The following is a 21,525-nucleotide window of genomic DNA, read 5'->3' on the forward strand; positions in this document are numbered from 1 at the left end:
TTAAAGGACCCTCCCTTCCTCCCCAATAGAGACCCAGTGGACCGAGGAGAAAATTGAGTTCTGTGTTTACATTGAGTACTGAGTACCTGCACGACAGATGGCGCTGTTGAAGTACACCCCCTACCTGCATTGCGATCGCTGGCGGATTCTTAACGTAGAGTTTTCTGTCGAGCAACAGAGTTGCAGCTTATATAATCACCGGGTAAGTATATTCAAAAATTTATTTTATAAAAATAACATTTTTCAAAACGAGATAGATTAATATTAGTCCTCTTTTGCAAAGGAGCCATTTGTATTAGTTTGCTTGAGAGATTTCTGTGGTATAAGGTTTTATGATGGAAGTTAAACTATTGAGGCAATTAATAGTTAAAATTTTGTAATTGTCTATAATTTCAGGTGACTTTCCTCATATCATTGTTTGGGACCCAGAGATTTGCCTTCCAAAAGCCACAAATTTATGAAATTGGAGGTTCTCTTCATTTGCTATGAGCCACAATGCTTATTAGGATATATGTATTTTCCCAACTGGAACTGAAGATGTGATATAATGCAGTAAAATAATGTAAGTTGTGTTTTTTTTTTTTTTTTTTTTTTTTTTTTTTTAAATTCAGAGTAGAGTACCGTATTGCACAGTACTATACAGTACTGTAAATGTTTAGACTACTGAACTTTAAAAAATTAGATGTTTTATTGATTTCAAGAATTTTGATATATAGGAAATTTTTATTTATTTGTCTTGGAATTATTAAATCAAAATATAAAATAAAAAAAAATATTGCATTTCCAAAGTAATGGAATTTTTTTAAACGTGTAAAGTTAAAAATATTTTAGTATGATTCTAGTCGGGTATTACACTACATTTGAAAAAAAAGGCATACTTCTGTTGTTTACTCATACAATAACTTTAATGTTATAGTTGTGGACTTAAAATTCTAATCTTTTTCCATGCCATCAGGTTTGGAAAGTGTTTGGTTGAAATATGAAGCTTAAGAAATGAAGATGAGGATATCAAAATTTTAAATCTACTTCTAATGTACCTTCATTTTATTGATTCATTCTTGATAACATTTGTATAACTTTTGTTGTGAGTCTGATTATACAAAAATCCAAAATTATTTGAATTTTAACTGCTGAAGTTGAGAATAGGATGAAAGCAGCATGGGGAAAGTGGAGGGGAGGTAGCAGGAGTGGTATGTGATAGGAAAAGGCCAATCGAGGTAAAAGTCAAGATCTATAGCACAGTAATAAGACCAGAGTTAATGTGTGGGTCAGAAAATTTGGGCTTTAAGACGAAAAGAGGAAGCAAAACTAGAGAGAACAGAGATGAGAATGCTGAGGTGGATTGTGGAAATATCACTGTTTGAAAGATTGGTGAATGATGAGGTAAGAAGAATGGCAGGTGTAGTAAAGATTACTGATATGATTAGTGTCATGACTGAGATGGTGTGGTCATGTGTTGAGGATGGATAGTGGGGAGGGAGTGAGGAGGGCTTGGCAGGAACCTGTTTGGGGAGAAGATCAAAAGGGAGGCAGAGAATTAGGTGGCGATATAAGGTGAAGGATGATATGGAGAGAAGAGGTTTGGTGGAAGAGGATGCCTTTGATTGAAGGCATTGGAGAGGGCGCTTCAGGCAACATACGCCTTAATGTAGGGATGAGGGGTGGGGGGGGGGTGAGATGATGATGATTCTTAATATTTTTATAACTTTTGTAGTGAGTTTAAATATAAAAAAAATTAAAATTATATGAGCTTAATTGCTTGGTAACTTAACATAAGTAAAGCCAGTTTTAAATATTAAACTTAGCCGGTGAATATATAAATAGCTGACGTCTCCGACGGTCGACAGATTCCAAAAACTCGCGAGCGATCGCCATGAAGGCTGCCGGGTGTGCCCACCAGCGCCGACTATCGGCCAGATACCGCATATACTTCTCAACCAAACCAGTTCTTCTCTGTCGGTGTTACAGACAACACTGGTTCCGCTCGCGCTTGACCTCGAGTTTCTACCGATTGGTGAAGTACTTGGTTTTGGTTTTATTGCTTTCGCCATGTTGGATTATTCAATACTATCTTCAAAAGAAATGCTTTTGAAAGGAGAGGAAAAGTTTTTGCCCTTGCTTTTTTAATCTCGCTCTGGTTTTTCCATAGAGAAAAGATGGCCGACCCTTCCCTCAGTGTACGGAAGTGTGTTAAAGGCTTTTAGTAATTATTTTATCACTTTATAAATTATTGTTGATATTTATAGATTTACCTCTATATATTTTATATCACCCGCCTTTATTAGGCCTCTTCGATTAGCTTTCCATTTATACTAAACACCGAGGTAAATTTTATGTTTTTGTTTATAAGCGGCCTTTGCCTATTCTTTGTAGGCGGTCCTGACTTGGAAAACGAAGTTAAACAACGTTGAGCCCATTCAACTTTTATTTTTGTTTAGATTGATGAGATGAATATTTTTAGAAAATATTTCAAGAAATTTATTCTTTGAATAGTCTTCGTGCTGTTTTTCAAAGATGAACTAACGTTTGGTTTATTTATGCTACGCAGTTTGCGCTCTATCGTTACGATAGAGAAAGAGAGAATCACGGTTTCACTTTGCAGAAAGAGTAAATCGATTTTGACGTTTTGTTCATTCTTCTTACAAACTGAAGTTTTTTAGATACCAATTTAAAGGAACATGTTAATTTTCAATTTCTTAGTCCTTTTAGTTTTTTCCTTTAGTCAAATAACCTGTTATTGACGAAGAGTGAGTGAGCCATTCTCTTGTGAGTGACAAGAGAGAGAGAGAGAGAGAGAAAGAGAGAGAAAGAGAGAACGATCCGATCTTTATTCTCGTCCCAAGTCACTGTACAAGGAGTTTGGGAGCGAGTAACGTTGTTCTCGATTCAGATTTTTACTCTCGTCCCAAGTCTCTGTACGGGGAGAGAGGATAAAACGTTTTAGTTTTTATTCTCATCCCAAGGCACTGTACGGTGAGAGATTGAAAACGTAGTCTTTACTGAACTAGTTTTAGTCTCCTCCCCAGTCACTGATCTTTTTAACTTTATATATTTCCGTTTTATTCGATATATATGTATATGTTTATTAATTTTTGCATGTGTTTCATTTTGTACTAATGTGCTTACATTATACGACATATTTCGCAGTTCTAACCTTTTGATTTACGGGAGAATTGCGTGCTTCAGGTAGAAATCAGCTTTATTCATGTCTAATGTGAAATTATTAAAAAATGCGATATCAGTGAAGAAAGTGCGAAAAACATGTTCCGTGTTGCGGAGGGTTCATTTGTTCGTGCTTGTCGCTTGCCTAGTCCAAGACCTCTTTCAGGCTCCCCTGCACCAGGGAGAAGGAATGTCGTAGGACCTAAGGGAGTGAGAGGTGTAAAGCAACGAACAGACGTTCCCTCAAAGGTATCAGACGTTGCTCGCCAAGCACGTCCTTGCCATAAGACAGGAGAGACGAAGTTTCTCCTCGTCTTCCGATGATTCGTCTCTTTAAAAACCTTAAACGTTTATTAGTTCCTTCAGAACAAGTTCAACGTCCTAGCTGTAGTCGTCATGAGACGTTCATAGCGATGACGTTCATGTACAGACGTTTCTACCACAGACTCGACGTGACGTTGAGCGGTAGACACCGTAGACACGACGTGACGTCGAGTAGCAGTCACCGTAGTCACGATATAGCATCGATCAGCAGTCACCGCTGTTACTACATGACGTTTGAACGTCAGCCACCACAGTCACAGGTTGATCCGAAGTTAAGTGTTTTGCAAGATATGCTGTTAAAGCTTTCTTCTTTAATAGAAGCTTACGATCCTGTTCCTGTGCGAAAGGATCCTTTGCTTTTTGTACGTCACGGTTCTGGGATACGTGATTCAGGTCTTCAACCTTCTAAACGAGCTCCCTAGTGACAGCTTTGCTGTTAAACGAGATGCGGAGCATAAATCTCTATGTAACTTTGATCACTTTGAACGTCAGCCACCGCAGTCACAGCGTGACGTTGAGCTGCAGACACCGCAGACACGACGTGACGTTGAGCGGTAGACACCGTAGACATGACGTGACGTCGAGGGTCAGTCACCGTAGTCACGATATAGCATCGAACAGCAGTCACCGCTGTTACTACGGGACGTTTGAACGTCAGTCACTTCTGTCACGACGTGTAGTAGAATAACATTCTCTGCAGTCACAACGTGACATCGACCCTCCAACTTTAACTTCTGTTCATATACAAGTTGATGTAGCCTGTCAGGCTTTTCCTTCACGTCATTCTGAATATAAATCTCCTTCTCGCAAGACTTTAGATTTATCAGATGATGTGCCTTCTGAAGAAGTTGATGACCCCCTTTCAACTAATGTACCTTTGGGGAGTCATTCAGAAGAGGAGTAACCTAGGGTGGTCCAACAATCCCTTGTTTTATATTATGAATTTCTTTAGGGAAATTTTGTCCTACTCGTTTTGTAACGGCTGCTCCGCCGTCTGAGTTTACTCTTGGCATGACTTTCTTCGACTCCTACATTTACGAAGTCAGTTCTCTTTTGTTCTCCAAGAGAGCCATGCTCTTACTGGGAGACTGGTTGGAATCCAGGAGAAGTTTAGGAAAGTCTGCTTTTGCTTTTCCTCTTCCTTAATTAGCTTCTCGCTCGAGCGTCTGGTGTGACACAGGAGAAGTTCTCGGTTGGGGAGTACCTGCCTCTGCCCAGGGAGACTTCTTAAGCCTAGTGGACTCTCCTCGTCGTCTAGCCATGAGACGCTCCAAGATTTTATGGTCTGCTTCAGAGCTAGACCATCTCCTGTTAGGAGTTTTTTCGAGCGTTTGAAGTATTTATTTGTTGGATGGGTCCCTGGGAGCCTTAAGTAAGAAAGTCTCTCCAGCTGTCAATGTATTGCCGTACAATTATGTCATGCATGAACAAGGCTATCAGGGATGGCTCCAATGAACTGGCAGCCACGTTCACTGCAGGAGTACTTAAGATGTAAGTGCGCTCAATGCGTTCATTGTCAAGACAAAGTTCACGATGAAGACTACCAAATCTGTCTTGGCAGCAGTAAGGGAAGGCGACTGGATGGTCTCTCTCGACCTCCAGGATGCATACTTCCACATCCCGATTCATCCAAACTTTCAACAACATCTGAGGTTTGTGGACAGGAAAGTAGTGTACCAATTTCGAGCACTGTGCTTCGGCCTCATTCCTGCTCCTCTTGTTTTTACAAGGCTCTTGCAAAATGTAGCAAGCTTTCTACATTTTTTTGAGGATTCAGAGCCTCCCTTTATTTTGACGACTGGCTAATCAGGGAGTCGTCATTAAATCGCTGTCTGGAGAGCCTCTAATGGACATTAGACCTAACCAAGGAGCTAGGTCTCATAGTGAACATAGAGAAGTCGTAACTTACAGTACTCCATCCCAGACTATTCTTTATTTGGGGATGGAGATAGTGTCGAATTTTTCGGGCCTTTTCGTCTCCCACAAGAATGGAACAAGCTCTTGTTAAAAGTCTGTCACTTGCAAGAGAAAAACAGTTGCTCTGTGAGAGTTTGAACGAGCCTCGTGGGAACTCTTTCATCGCTGGAGTAGTTTATCTCTCTGGGGAGACTCAACCTTTGCCCTCTCCAATTTCACCTAAACCATTGGAACAAGGAGAAGGGCTTAGAGAGTATCTCTTTCCCAATCTCCAACTCAGTCTAGACATGTCTGACTTGGTGGGACAGCAACATCAGACTTCGAGAAGGTCTTTCTCTTGCGATCAAGAACCCAAACCATGTGTTGTATTCAGATGCATCGGATTTGGGTTAGGGAGCTCCACTGGACAGTCTGGAATGCTCGGGTCTTTGGTCCATGGATCAGAAGGAACTCCATTTAAGGCAAGTAACATCTCTCTTTTGACGAGATTTGTGCAAGGAGAAATGAATGTCTTAGCGGACTGCCTCAGCAGAAGAGGACAAGTTATCTCCATGGAGTGGACGTTGCACAAGACTGTGTGCGAGAAGCTATGGATGACATGGGGTCAACCCACCATAGATCTTTTTGCGACTTCACTGACAAAGAGGCTCTCGACTTACTGCTCTCCAGTTCCAGATCCAGAGGCAGCCCACATAGACGCTTTCCTGCTGGACTGGTCTCACCTGGACGTTTATGCCTTGCCACCTTTCAAGATCCTAAACAAGGTGCTGCAGAAGTTCGCCTCTCACGAAGGGACCAGGTTGACGTTGGTTGCTCCCCTCTGGCCCGCGAGAGTGGTTCACAGAGGTACTTCTATGGCTGGTAGACGTTCCAAGAAGTCTGCCGTTGCGGATGGATCTCTTGCGACAGCCTCACGTAAAGAGTTTTCATCAAAGCCTCCCCGCGCTTCGTCTAACTGCCTTCAGACTATCGAAAGACTCTCTAGAGCTCGAGGGTTTTCGAAGGAGGCAGCTAGACCGATCGCGAGGGCTAGAAGATCCTCTACCATCAGGATCTATCAGTCGAAATGGGAGGTATTTAGAGACTGGTGCAAGTCCTCCTCTATTTCCTCTTCCAGTGCCTCTGTAGCGCAGATTGCAGATTTTCTGCTTTATCTGAGAAACGGTCGCTCCCTCTCTGCATCCACCATTAAAGGCTACAGAAGCATGTTAGCTTCTGTTTTCAGGCATAGGGGTTTGGATCTTTCTAATAACAAAGATCTCCAAGACCTGCTTAAGTCTTTCGAGACTTCCAAGGAGCATCATATTTCGACTCCTGCTTGGAACTTGGACGTGGTCCTACAGTTCCTTATGTCAGACAGGTTTGAACCATTAAATTCAGCCTCCCTGAAGGATCTTACCCTCAAGACACTTTTTTTTTGGTGAGCTTGGCTTCGGCTAAAAGGGTTAGTGAGATACATGCTTTTAGCAAGAACATCGGCTTCTCCGCTAATAAAGCAGTATGTTCTCTTCAACTTGGTTTTTTGGCCAAGAATGAACTTCCGTCTCGTCCTTGGCCTAAATCATTTGAAATCCCCAGTCTTTCTGAGATTGTGGGGAATGAAGTTGAAAGAGTGCTGTGCCCCGTTAGAGCTCTTAAATTTTATTTATCCAGAACTAAACCGCTACGAGGTTGTTCAGAGGCTTTATGGTGCTCTGTTAAAAAGCCCTCTTTGCCCATGTCTAAGAATGTGTTGTCTTATTTTATTAGACTTTTGATTCGGGAGGCACACACTCATTTAAGTGAGAAGGATCGTAATTTACTTAAAGTCAAGGCTCATGAAGTTAGAGCGATAGCAACTTCAGTAGCGTTTAAGCAAAATAGATCCATTAAAAGTATTATGGACGCGACCTTTTGGAGAAGCAAGTCGGTATTCGCTTCATATTACTTGAAAGATGTCCAGACTCTTTACGAGGACTGCTACACACTGGGACCATTCGTAGCAGCGAGTGCAGTTGTGGGTGAAGGCTCTACCACTACATTCCCTTGATCCCAATATCCTTTTAATCTACTCTTGAAATTTTTAATCTTGTTTTGGGTTGTACGGGAGACTAAGAAGTCTTTCGCAATCTTTTTGATTTGGCGGGTGGTCAAAATATTGTTTCTTGAGAGCGCCCAGATTAAGGGTATTGATGAGGTCCTGTTATAGGGGTGTTCACCCTGGATATAGCAGCTCCTGGGAGTCTTTCAGCATCCTAAGAGGATTGCTGGGCTTCGTGAGGATAGCGGACTAATGAGGCAGAGTAATCATCAGAGTCAGCTTCCTTACCAGGTACCTATACTTAAGTTTGTTTTTTGAATATTTGTCAAAAACTCTTGAGCATATACGCCTTTATTGTTTTAATACTGGTCTCTACCCACCACCATGGGTGTGAATTAGCTATTTATATATTCACCGGCTAAGTTTAATATTTAAAAATTATATTTTCATTATATAAATTTTTGAATATACTTACCCTGTGAATATATAATATTAAAGGCCCTCCCTTCCTCCCCGATAGAGACCCTACGGACTGAGAAGAACTGGTTTGGTTGAGAAGTATATGCGGTATCTGGCCGATAGTCGGTGCTGGTGGGCACATCCGGCAGCCTTCATGGCGATCGCTCGCGAGTTTTTGGAATCTGTCGACCGTCGGAGACGTCAGCTATTTATATATTCACCGGGTAAGTATATTAAAAAATTTATTTTATAATGAAAATATCATTTTATGATTTGTTTGATATATAAATACAGTGCTTCAATTTAAATTCTTAACATATAAGAATAAGATATTTTAATTAGTATATGATTGGATTTAAATAGCTACATAATTTATATTACAGGAGGAGCTGGATGAGCAAGTACAGAAGTGAATATAATCTCAGAAGAGGATCCTACAGACCTTGGCTTTTGTTGAGGGTGCAGACCTGCTAACTCCAAAGTTCCATTATGTTTTGCAAGTTAAGCTGGAAGAGGTTCCTTTTGCTCATGTCAGAGAATTGGTAATGTCGATGTGTTCCAATACCAGCAAATAACTATAATTCCCTTAGTAGCTAAAGAGCGAATGCTTGTTTTCTGTTGACCATTTTGACTTTCGTAGGGCTATTGGTACGTGTGATGCTCTTCTTACAATTTGCAATGCCACAGAAATCCACACATCTGGTCATGAAGTTCTAGAAAATTGTATCCTCTCATTTCAGATTTTTTTTTTTTTTTATATTCTAGCTCCCCATTTTATTAGATAGCAGATTCCTTTATTAGAAACATAACCAGGTGACCTTTTCGCCAGTTACAAATAAAATACAGCACATTATTGAAGAAGTCCTAAGATTTTTGGAAACTTGGCTACCCAAGGGAAATGTGATTCTTTAGTTTTGCCATTATTATTACCTGTCCTCTTGACTATCAGCAACTGCCTCCGTTTACATTGTTAGACAAAAATTTGACAATTAGATCCTTCATCCATCATTTGTTCCTATACTAACAAACCTTACATTATTTATTGAAGCGTGATTAGATATAGGTGGCTTGGGTACCCCCAGCCACCCCCTACTTACTCACTATAAGTAGTTAGGTTGGGTTGCCACCTCTCACTATAAGTAGTTAGGTTGGGTTGCCACCTCTCACTATAAGTAGTTAGGTTGGGTTGCCACCTCTCACTATAAGTAGTTAGGTTGGGTTGCCACCTCTCACTATAAGTAGTTAGGTTGGGTTGCCACCTCTCACTATAAGCAGTTAGGTTGGGTTGCCACCTCTCACTATAAGTAGTTAGGTTGGGTTGCCACCTCTCACTATAAGTAGTTAGGTTGGGTTGCCACCTCATACTTTAAATCGAATGGCTGCCTTCTACCTCCGCCGAACGTATATCCACAATAAATAACTACAGGTTTTTATTAGGGAAAATTACAAATTATCTATGAATTTTTCATATATATATTTATCTCAACTTTTTTTTATGAGTTTTTTAGCACTGGGTATGGTCCAGTGCTAGTGTCAGGGAATATCTTCATACAAAAGATACATATACCGAGGCACTTCCCCCAATTTTGTATGAAGATATTCCCTGACACAAGCACTGGAGCATACCCATTATTCCATTCTATTTTTCCATTCCATTCAGAAATTCTGAGATGAAATCCACCATGTTACCTTACAAGCTACAGAATTGATTTTGAATCTTTCTTTTTTATTGTGGAACTCAATTTTACGTTATGCTCTAGAGTTTAGTTCCACTGTAGTTGAATTTTGAGTCATGTTGCTAATATAGTTATACATACTGTACTTGAATTGGTGGATCTTCAGAAATTCAAACTGTGTGATAATTTTTCTGTTAATTAGGTCTGTTTTGTCACATCATAGTTTACCTGTTCTTTAGTTTTTAATTTCATTTATAATTTGTTCGGTTTTAGTTATTCTCTTTTTATAGATTCTTCTTCTTAGTTCCATTACCCTGTTGGGATGCATTCCTTATTTGGGCCCTTTTAGGCATAAAGTATTCAGTTTTTCCAGTTAGGGTTGCACCTTGTCATAATGAGGAGGATTTTGAAACTGCAGTGCTCAACCATAACAGTTTTACAACATTTTAGATCAGTTTGCCAATGATTTAGGAAGGTCTGTAGAAAGTTGTAATATGTTGTTTAGATAAACCCAATTAAGAACTGAAAAGTTTATATGATGTAAGATTTTATGTTCCAAACATTTGAAATCTGTGGTTTTCCAATTGCTACATTCTTTTACTTCTAATCAAAATTTGCACCAAGTTTTAGGAATATTTTGAAGTATTGCTGTAACATTATAGTAACAAGATACACAGAACTGTAAAGGTAAAATATTGGTTAACCTGGCATCTGTAATTTACGAAGCTTGTTTACTTGCAAATGGAAATCAGAAATTCACACAGCCTCTACATTTTGACTCGCTTACTTTTCTTAACCTACTCAATTTATACAAAATCTTGCAATGTAAATGGTGAAAATCTTATAATTGGTTGTAAATTCTTTATTTATTACATCTAAAATAATTATTTTTTTATGATGTTTAGTAACCCTGAAAAAACATAAATCAAAGCAATAAATCATTAGCTATAAATCTTGAAGTTCAGTAGACAGTATTAGTATTGCAAGGTCAGTAAAAGTGGAAGGGTAAAAATGGCCAACCTTCGACTCAAAGAAAACCCACTACGAAATTTGTTTGGCCATTTATATACTGTGAAGTATCTGTCTTTACTGTATCATTTTCCCCTGATTTTGTTTTGAGGTTGATCTGTTTGTTTTTGTTTCGTAGAGGACTGATTTGTCAGGGAATGTTAGTGATTAATTTCAAGTACTCTATTTTCACACAGGCTGCATAATTTTTCAAAAAAGAAAATTCTAGTTTATATATTCTAATGAAATTTTTATTATAGGAATAGGAAATAGCTATGAATTAGATTTTGAGGCAATATCAAGGTATATTTTTTTTCAAATTTAGATTCTTATAGAAATCTTCCCCAATTTTTTTTTAAAGAGCATTTTCTTTCTGATGATAATTGCTCTGAAATAACTTCAGATGAGAAGTTACAAGATTGAAGTCAATCTCTCACTTTACAATTCCTTTTGCTTTCAATTATCTGAATTAGTCTGTTGCAGCTACAGTATTAAGCATAACAAGTTATTCATATTTTTTTCACTGGTGAAGTTTACTTGCAAATACTGTACAGTATAAACAAATATATCAGTTTTCATATTTAAATTAGTATTGTATAAATAGCTTTGCATAGAGAATAACACCTTCCTTAACATTTAAAATTATCTTGAATTCAGTCAATTGTTGGCAGTTAGTGCTGTTAGGGAACCTCTTGCGATCCACTGTAGGTGTTACTCGAGGTCTTTGCAATGTTCCTGTGAGAGTCCTAGTATACTTCCTTTATATCCTCCTCCTAGCTTCAATTCTTGCCGTTCTTTTACCTCTGTAAATATTTCAGGTTTTACCCTTGATGGGCTTGGTAGCTGAATGACCTTGCCTGGCTAAATTAATCATAATCTATAATTCCTATCCGGTCTTCAATGTATTATGCTGTATTTTCATTATTTTTCCAACAAATAATTTGAAATTTTTTTATACCATTTGCTTTACATTCTAATCTGAGCTTGGTGAATTACAGATAAATGCCACGTTACTTTTTTTGTACTTTTTTTACCTTTACTAAAATGTTTTGAAAGAGTGGATATGTACGTACAGTTTTTATAATATATTTCATGTATGTCTTTATTTATATATGATAATTTCAGGTATTTCTTGCAATGTTTTCAAAATTGTATTTCTCATTTAACCCTCAGGTAATTCACCAGTAGTGTGTACTGAAATTATTTATTGACTCTCGTTGAAATGATTGTATGTCAGTATAGTTGTACCTCATGTTATGCTGCTTTCTATAAGTTTAAATTTTGCCTTTGTTTCCTTTATTGAAAAATAAGAAAAATAAATGTATTCGTTTTAAATTAATTACTACAGTATTAGATTGTACTGTATGTTGATTAGAAATATTACAAAATTTAATTTTCAATCTACTTACTGCATTAGCAACAATTTGAGTTGAGGTTGCACATTGGTGTTTATAAGGTTTCGAGTTCTTTAGTTTTAATGGTCAATTTGAGTAAATATTTTGGGTTACAGCATAAGTCTTTGAAGCAATTAACCATTTAACATGAGGTATGACTTCATTGTAAAAGATTTATACCATTTTTGAAATCTTGTAATTAAGGCTAGCCATATTTTGAATTATGATCAAAATGTTTACAAAAGACTTTCAAGTTGCAAAACTTTACCATCTTCATATTTCTCCTTCATTGATGAAGACTATTGATTAAATAGCACAAAGTTAAATGACATCAGATTCCATTTTTATCTCTGGTACCGTACAGCAATAGATTATTTTATGGTCTTGAGTAAGTTTTATAAGGAAACTCCTATTGATAGTAGTCTTTTCTTAGCCATACATATACAGTGAAGAAGGTTATTTAGGTTTTAGGGGGCAGAGATTTTACATTAGCAAAGGATGGCTTTATTTCAAATTAATAAAATGTTAATTGTAATTAATACTGGATAACATGGTCCTCGCAGGGGACATAGAAGTTTTTGTTAAGTTAATGATGAAACTTACTGCATATTTCTTACAACAAATCTATTACCTATAATTTCCCCATTTTGTGGTGTCAAGTTTGTCTGAGATGTATCAAACCGTCCTGAAAAGAAAGTGTCCGTTGTGGTGGCTGATGTGGTAACGTCCCTGACTGGCGGACGCCAGACTGGTGTTCGAGTTCCGCTCAAACATGTTAGTTCCTTTGATCGCTGCACTCTCACCCTCCTTGTGAGCTAAGCATGGGATGTTTGGGGGGAGCCTATATGTCTATCTGCTGAGTCATCAGCAGCCATTGTCTGACCTTCCTCGGTCCTAGCTTGGGTGGAGAAGGCTTGAGTGCTGATCATATGTACAGTATACTGTATATGGTCAGTCCCTATGGCATTGCTTTTAAAGCTTATATGAAGTTTCCTGTTTGTTTTACTTGGGTTAACTTCCCTTTTTTATGGTTTGGTTAATCTTTCACCATCATCTCCTCCTACGCCTATTGACGCAAAGGGCTCGGTTAGAATGAGCTTTTAAATCGATAATTCTCCATTCATCATCCTCTACTTCACCCTTCATAGTCCTCGGACATGTAGGCCTGGGTCTTCCAACTCTTCTAGCACCTTGTGGAGCCCAAACCATCTCCACCTACCCCTCACCATGATCTCATCCACGTATGGCACTCGATTGATCTCTAATAGTTTAATTTCTAATCTTGTCCTGCCATTTATCCCCAATATTCTTCTGAGGGCTTTGTCATTGTCATACAACAATTCATGTCCATACAGTAACACTGATCTCACTAAACTGATCTAAAGCCTGATTTTTTAAAGGTAACCAGCCGATTTGATTTCTAAATTTTACTTAACCTAGCCATTGGCTTATTTGCTTTTTTCAATCTTTCATTAAACTCAAGTTCTAAAGATCCTGTATTAGAGATCATAGTTCCTAAATATTTAGCTTATTCCACCTCATTAATCCTTTCTCCTTCCAATGATATTTCATCTTCCATTTCATATTCCATACTTCTCATCTCTGTCTTTCTTCTCTTTATCTTGAGGCAACCTTATAAGTGATATTTGCAATATTTGAGTAATTATTTTGCTCTTCATTTTTCCAATAGTCACCAGAGCATTAGTTGTTTGTTTATGCAGTGTGTTAATATATTGCATCACCCAGCTAGTAATGTGCCTGAGCATTGAAGGCAATGTTAAAAACTATAATATGGCATTATTTCAAAGCTTATACATTTCTACTGATAAATTTGCTTACCTGCAAAAATTGGTCATTAGAACACTTTGATGATGTCAACCTATTGCTCACATATTAAGTAATGAGCTCATGTGAATATATTTTGCAAGAAAATGGATGTTTCTCCCATTTCTGCTTTGGCAAATTGTCTGGATTTTTGTTCCAGGCCTTTCTTGTGCCATTTTTATTTCTGGTGCTTCCATTGCAGAACAGAGGCAATTACTAGAGGCTCTGCTCCATGCTTCTGTCGAGGCAACATAAGCATGTAGGTTAAGAGGTGTGTTCATCTTTGCCATGTGGCAGGTACTTACTATAATAAGTGTATCAAGAATCTATTTACTGTGTACCTGTGCAATCATTCTGGGCAAAGGATTCCTTGCTTCACTGTTACCTCATTTTCATCTATGCCATTATAGCAATTGTAGCAGTGACAAACCTGTTCCAACTTTGTCCATAGAAATGAATACAGCTGTCGCAAGTCCCTTCTCTCTCATTTTTAAAGGCACTCCAATGACAAAAACCACTCCAGCTTCATTTCCACCACCACCATTGAGAGGAGCCATAATGGAAGCCTTTCCATTATGAACCTAACTTGAAAGAACCAGTGTTCACCACCACACCTTATTTTAGTTGGGGCTGTAGTTCTTTATAGTTCCTAGATATAGTCTGGGAAGCCAGATTTCCATTGCTGAATTTGAAGGGTCTGCTCTGCCTTGTTATAGCTGTGCTTTGATATCCACAGGGAAACTCAAGCCCCAGATGATATAAATATTTACATGCTACTTGTCCAAGAGATATATCGCAACTTAACATGGACATCTGTTTTTAAGGGCCATAATTTCTAAATTAGTCAAAGAGCTTTATCAGAAGCAAATCAATTTTAATGAACCCAATTTGACCTTGACAGCTATTTTTAGGGGCCTGTAAGAAATGATAGATGTTGCTTATCTTTTGGTTGAGGTTTATAACTTTACCAGACTGTTTACCAGCTTTCATACATTGCATCTAGAATTACCAAACAAAGTCAGCAAGTTGTTATCTCAAAGAAATAACATACACATGAATAACTAGTACTGGTTATGTCTAAGGGTGGTCACATGACCATTGGAGCTCATTTCAGGAGAGGTTCTGGATCTTTTATCACCTCTTTTTATCTGCAATGGTCACTTAAGATGGTTGAAGACAGTGGTGAACTCGATCACTCACTTTTGAGGATGGAAGCATCTAGAGGTGATTTTTGAAACCACAAAAAAAGGGGTTAATTGTAAGTAATGGTATTATATGGAAGAATCAGCCTAGTTTTAGGAACAGTATACTGTATTTTAATTCATTTAAAGGTAGCTGTAACAAATCTCACACTTGTTTTAACTGCATTAATTTGAAACCCCAATTATTTTTGAATGATATAAATTATCAATGTAAGCTGTGATTTCAACCAATTTTTTATTATTTGAATAACCACTAGTTTCAAATTTTGTTCAACCAGCCATGCATGCAAGCATCAATAGAGGATCAAACAGAAATTCCAGTTAAGTAGAGCCATTTTTAAGCAGTGTTTTCATAGTTTCAAGTGACAGTAATGGTCTTGTCCATAAAAATAGCCTATTATAATCACTAGAACTGTCCCCATCCAAACGTTACCAGATATGATCTGAATTGGGAGTTAATCTCTGATATTTTCAACAAGTTATAGGACTAAGAAAATAAATTTTATTCCAATTTGAAATGCCACATGTTAATTGTTAAAATTGAAAGCAAATGCTATATTTTTAGAAACTGGTTATTTGTATTTTACGATTACTGGTCTGAATTGAAAATCATACAATTTTTCTAATGTTTTTTGTGCATAATTATTTTTTCTTGAATGGCAAATGAATACGTGAATTATTTTTTTTCTGCAGAATTTTTTTGTTTGGAGGGTTAAATGAGAACATAAATATCATTTAAAGAAAATCGGTAAATATAGAACTTGCTAAAATTGAATTGATTGCTTAAATACAGATGTTCATTTTCATACTTGTGTCTTGTGTAATGTCGATAGATAAAATTGGAAAGATATAATAAAGAGAAAGAGAACTCTTCAAAGCCAGCATTGCTTTGGCTGAAGGAGGGTGAGTGAGTGTTCTCAGCGGAAGGCAGCTGAGCAGATGTCGTCATTAGAGTAAAGGTTCAGTTCATGATGTTTGTAACTGAGGATTTTCTGTGGAAATCAGTTGTTCAATGGGAGAGATCTCCGTTTTCTTGTTTGTTCCATTTGATGTATTCTTGTTCACTTGACAATGCAAAAGCTCTTTCGTGTTTTCTGTAACAGATTTGTTAGTGGAAAGATTTTTGTAATCTTGTGGAACTGAGTAGACAAGTCAGGAATCATGTGAATACTTAGGGTAACATTTTATGTTAACATGACTAGTTTAACTAGACAGGTAACATAGTATATTATATTGATTCTACGGTTTTCATACTATTATAGTTAGTTAATCATGAATGTAAATTGCGTAATACAATTGAATCAGCACAAAACAGGTAAGGATGATTATTTGGTGGTCATATGTGGGCTACAGATTCAAGTATACAGAATGTGGATCTTACTGAGCTTCAGTTAATTTACTATAAATAAGTAACTTACATTTATTCATTTATTGTGAAGACTGTCAACTGTATAAGAAAAATGTCTTGTGGTGCAGTTAGACCTGAACTTATCATTGCAGTACAGTAAATATAGTAGAAGAACATGTCATGTCCATAATATCAAATTTCAACTACAGTATTTAAGTGGTGTAGTAATATTCTAGGAGAAGGTAACCAAGTCAACTTTGAAATCAATAATCTTAGTTTCTTGAAATGTCACTCTTGGTCTTCCATTGCGATATTCTTTTATTACATCAAAGGATCCTTGTGCCTCTTTAAAGGGTGGTACCAGCTTGTTTCGCAAACGTCCAATTGGTCTTTGGGCTTCAGTCATACTTTGTATCTGAAATAGTAGAAGGGCTAAAGCATCACGATGATCACTTTAGACGTTCTTTCTATGGTAAAGCAAACAATCGTGTGACATGGGAAGTCGACAAGTAAGAAAGAAAGGGTTTGTTGGTAGAGAATATTGTAGAAAGTTTACATCAGGTCAGATAGAATATGAAATAATTGACAGGCTTCAGACTTTAATCTTTTGGTTTGGATTTTAAAGAAAAAACTAAATTATTTAAGAGGACAACTTAACCCCTACTTATCTCTTATCTATGAAGTGGAAAATGTGCATGCAATATACCATTTAAGAAATTAAAAGAGTTGTAAGATTATGCTAACTAATTGATATAGCTTTTGCTTCTCACAGTTATAACATTGCTGATTCAGAAGATAGATATAGATTGAGTTATTGCATAAGATTTTACCCTTAATAACTTTAGTGTAATTTGAAGGTATGCAATGTTACTGATAGTTCAATTCCATTAGATAACAAGAAGAATGTGAACAAAGTGATATGAGACAGTGAAGTCTCTCTCTCTCTCTCTCTCTCTCTCTCTCTCTCTCTCTCTCTCTCTCAATATAGTATAATTGTTTATTTTATTTGATATTTCAAGATCTATTTGGAAATTTGGAACAGTTGTACTGTAGGTTTTATCAACTAATCCCCAGTGAATACACTAGAATGGTTTTAGTGACGTAATTCATTTTATAAATACAATGGGGAGTTAAAAATCTTCAACCGAAGTTTTGCCAAGAGTTGTATCGATGTCAGCATTCAGGGAATATATTTTGTATATCCGGTGGGATCAATGAAAAAATTCTTAATATTTGTAGTAGATTTTGAGGTTGTGATGAAAGATGGAGAAAGAAGAACGGGTTGTAATCAGGGTTTCAAAATTTATTCCTTAGGCCAGAAACTTCCGTAAAACATTTGAAATACATTATATAAATCGTACCAAGGAGAAAGGAAGGCATTGATGACTCAGTATTATTTATGTGAGATCTGCATTCCCACCAGAGAAATGGCTATGATTGCAGAAATGCTTGAAGACTACTGTACAATGATTTCAGCATACTAAACTGTAAAACTGATTGTTAGCTAAATTTAATGCAATTGATTTCATGAAGTTCTTATAAAATATACAGGTATTTCTTAATACAGGGTGACTTCTTAATAGAGTTAAATTGGATGTTATTAATGCAAGAGGTCAATTGTACATAGCAGAAGAAGATATGAGAATAACATTAAAAATCTTACAATTTTACAACTCTGTGACGTAAGATGTAGCTACTTTCAGGGACATGGGTGTACAACATTACTAATTACAAAGGTGTAGATGTACATTGGTGGAACAAAATTAATTTACTAAGATATTTTATTTTTTAAGTTACCCTAAAACTAGAAAACAAATGAAAAAGATTTTTAGGAAGAAGCTACAGTATAAACATCCATCTAAGAAGAATTGACATTAATTTAGAGAAAATGCAATATTTCTCTCTCTCTCTCTCTCTCTCTCTCTCTCTCTCTCTCTCTCTCTCTCTCTCTCTCTCTCTCTCTCTCTCTCCTTGTCATTGTGTTAGGAGAATAATTCTTATGATAATTTCAACTATCAAATCATACATATAAAAATTGTTGCAGAAAATTGATATTATTCTACTCTGGAACATTAAAATTTTATTGAAAATCCATATTATTCAACGGGATTCATCGAAAATTAAAATTTTGTTTCCCTACCAACCAGTAGTCCTACAGTATCAGCCTGTTCAGTTAAAAGATATAGTTGACGCTGGTTTCAAATATGTCATTTTGGAAGTTCTAGAAACTAGCACAGTCGGATGTGGCAAAAGCTAAGATTTCAAAGCCATTGATGAAGCTCTTTATGTAGAAGCAGGGAATGTAGGAGAAACTTTCCTCTATAAAGAAGGAACACTGAAGTAGAATTGTGCCATCTTTATATAGGAGGAGGGATTATGATGAGCAAGTAGACCTTTTTTATTTCTAATATTCCTGGATAACATATCTGCAATTCATGCCAGACCTAAATTATATAAAAGCTATGAAAGGCAATTATTGTCAATTGATGTATTAGTACTACTGTATATTTTATAAAACGACAAACTACTAATAAGTTCTTGGAATTCATTTCATGGTATATTGCATACACAACTTAGGTATCATCATTTTGATATTGCCTCATTAGAGATTAGGAATGCAGTAGATAAGAATTGTTAGTTTAGTATCTAGATTGTTAAAAATGATTTTTGTTTTAGTTTTGTATTTCAGTATAGACATTTAGACACTTCCAATGATAGTCAAGTTCTTTTGTGTAGTTTACCTTTCTCTGACATTTTAATGCAAATTTTTCTATGTCATTCTCTCTCTCTCTCTCTCTCTCTCTCTCTCTCTCTCTCTCTCTCTCTCTCTCTCTCTCTCTCTCTCTCTCTCTCTCTCTTCAGAAAATTGCAAATACTTATAAGCTTCCAGCGGATGTAGTAAACAGTAACACGGTAAACAAGTTCAAGAATAAGTTAGACAAGATCATAACAACTTTCTAAATGCTTAAACTAAATCGCTCTACCAAAGAGCAAATGGTCTCCACGGATGCACTAAAAAGTCTTTTGAGACATCCGAAATCCTTGTAACTCCTTGAAGCTCTCGCTCGTGTATTCTATTACCTTTCAACACACACAAGTGACCTCATCATGACTACTTAGCTCAAAATGACCCTTTTTCTAAGAATTTGCTATGGTGACCCCTTTTAGGTATTCTACTATTAATCCTTCCAGCCATGTGGATTTAAATCCATCTTGCAGTCGATATCCTTCAGTCCTACTGGTGGCTTATTTCCTCGATTTCAAATGTTCCAAAATATCCCATTTAGTTTTCTATACAGTTTTCAGCTATACTGGTTGATTTTTTTGTTAGTTAAGATCCAATTTGTCTAAAGCTGTTGATCCTAAGAGAGAGGGAGAGAGAGAGAGAGAGAGGGGGAGGGGTAACATTTACTTAATTACATAAAGGAATTATTGTGAAGCCTTGTTGCCACTCTCTCTCTCTCTCTCTCTCTCTCTCTCTCTCTCTCTCTCTCTCTCTCTCTCTCTCTCTCTCTCTCTCTCTCTCTCAAAGAAAATATTTGTTAAATCACCGGTAGCTTATTCAGTCTCTAAACCTATTCGAATAAACGATTTTTTTCCCTAAAACATCATCACTGATCAAATAACATTTGAATGAAATAATTATATTAGTTGATTTTTCATAATCCAGCCAACAAACAAATGTAATCACCTCATTAGTTATGGCAAAATTCTCTTTATAAGTACTATTGGTTCCTCGTCAATGTTTTCGGTCTGCCAAGCAAAGGTCGTTACTTGCAGTTTTGCGCAAGGTGGAAACACAGAGAAACACGTCTTCGGTGTTACCTAATTATAAAGATAGTTGTTAACTTACCGGGTACTTTTTTTTTCTTTTTTTCTCTTTTTTTTTCTTTTTTTTCTTTTTTTTTCATGTCCAAAAGGACGATAAATACTTTCATGTGTAAATTACCTTCGACATTTTGTGAAACAAAACTGGTTATAAGTAATAAATTAGTTTCTTCAGTACACAAAATCTAGGTTAATGATGATCTGCGAACTACGAATTTGTGTCCATGATTCAGACCAGGATCCATATCTAGGTGGGTTCTGATTTAAACTATTTGTGCTTTGTTTTTTGGCACGTATGTTCATTTTCATGTTCGGTGGAGACTTGTTTTTTCGTATCGTGGTAAGTTAAATTGTGTACCATCTCATAAAGGGAATTGGGAGTGAAATTTTGTCGAATTTATTCATGTAACTTATTGAGAAAAAAAGTTATGTATGTATGTATGTACCAACTCCTATCAAGTTTGAATGCATATTGCGTGCTTAATTATTTGTTGATTATTGATTATCATAATCATATTTGTAACCAGGTATGAACCGCGGTAACGTCAAAGGGGGTGGGTGGGTGGCTTCTGAGGCGTGGTCTGTATTTGTGAAAAGGAAAATTTTTGGAAGATATAAATTATGAATCAAATTCATGTACATTATGTAAATTAACAGTCGAAAAAAAAATGATATTGTTACCCCAAATATAGCTTGTGTTCTTAATAGGCCCCACGTTTATTGAATTGTGCTACGACCTTTTTATTTATTTATTTACTAAGTGTATTAGCTCGAAGGAAATATACATAGTTTGCTTAACCATATTGATACATTAGGTCACTTACTTTACTTTAAGGGCTGTTTTCATGGTCCTATCACACAGAGGAACACTTGAGCCCTGCAGGACCTACAGGATCTGTTTGTCATTTACATTATTAGGTATTTATCGTATCATGCATCGTATTCCGTGTTTGTCAAACCCACATATTCTTGAAACACTCGGGAAACGAAAAAGTCTTCAGTTTCTTTTTGAAAGCCTTAATTAATATCTTTTACCCCCACCATAAGGTTAAATTTCGAGCATATTTTGCTATATATTTTTTTTACAATTGCTCTAACAGGCTTAATTTTTGTCCTAGAGAGGTCAGGTTGGTCTCATTCTTTTGGAAAATGCCTGAAGTTTCTCATAAAATTATCAAAAATATATGAAAATATGTAATTAACTGTGTTTTGCAAGAACGTACCGGTACGTCCTTTGGGGGTGAAAGGGTTAGTCTTTCGAATGTATAGTGGGAGCTTATTGTATAGTCATGGGACCGCTCATTTGAAAGCTGTAGAATCTACAGTAAAAGTTTAAAGGTCTAAATTCCGATTATGAATGGCA

General features: G+C 36.6%; 1 long non-coding RNA gene across 1 annotated transcript; it reads left to right on the forward strand.

Annotated features, from left to right (window-relative positions):
* Positions 1–414: 414 nt before the first annotated feature.
* On the forward strand, positions 415–12,422 carry LOC137629689 (uncharacterized). Its single transcript, XR_011041581.1, has 3 exons — positions 415–562; positions 8,266–8,996; positions 9,228–12,422. It is a non-coding gene; the product is annotated as an uncharacterized lncRNA (long non-coding RNA).
* The last annotated feature ends 9,103 nt before the right edge of the window (positions 12,423–21,525 follow it).

Source organism: Palaemon carinicauda, chromosome 2 (assembly GCF_036898095.1).
Source record: "Palaemon carinicauda isolate YSFRI2023 chromosome 2, ASM3689809v2, whole genome shotgun sequence".
Classification (NCBI taxonomy): Eukaryota; Metazoa; Arthropoda; class Malacostraca; order Decapoda; family Palaemonidae; genus Palaemon; species Palaemon carinicauda.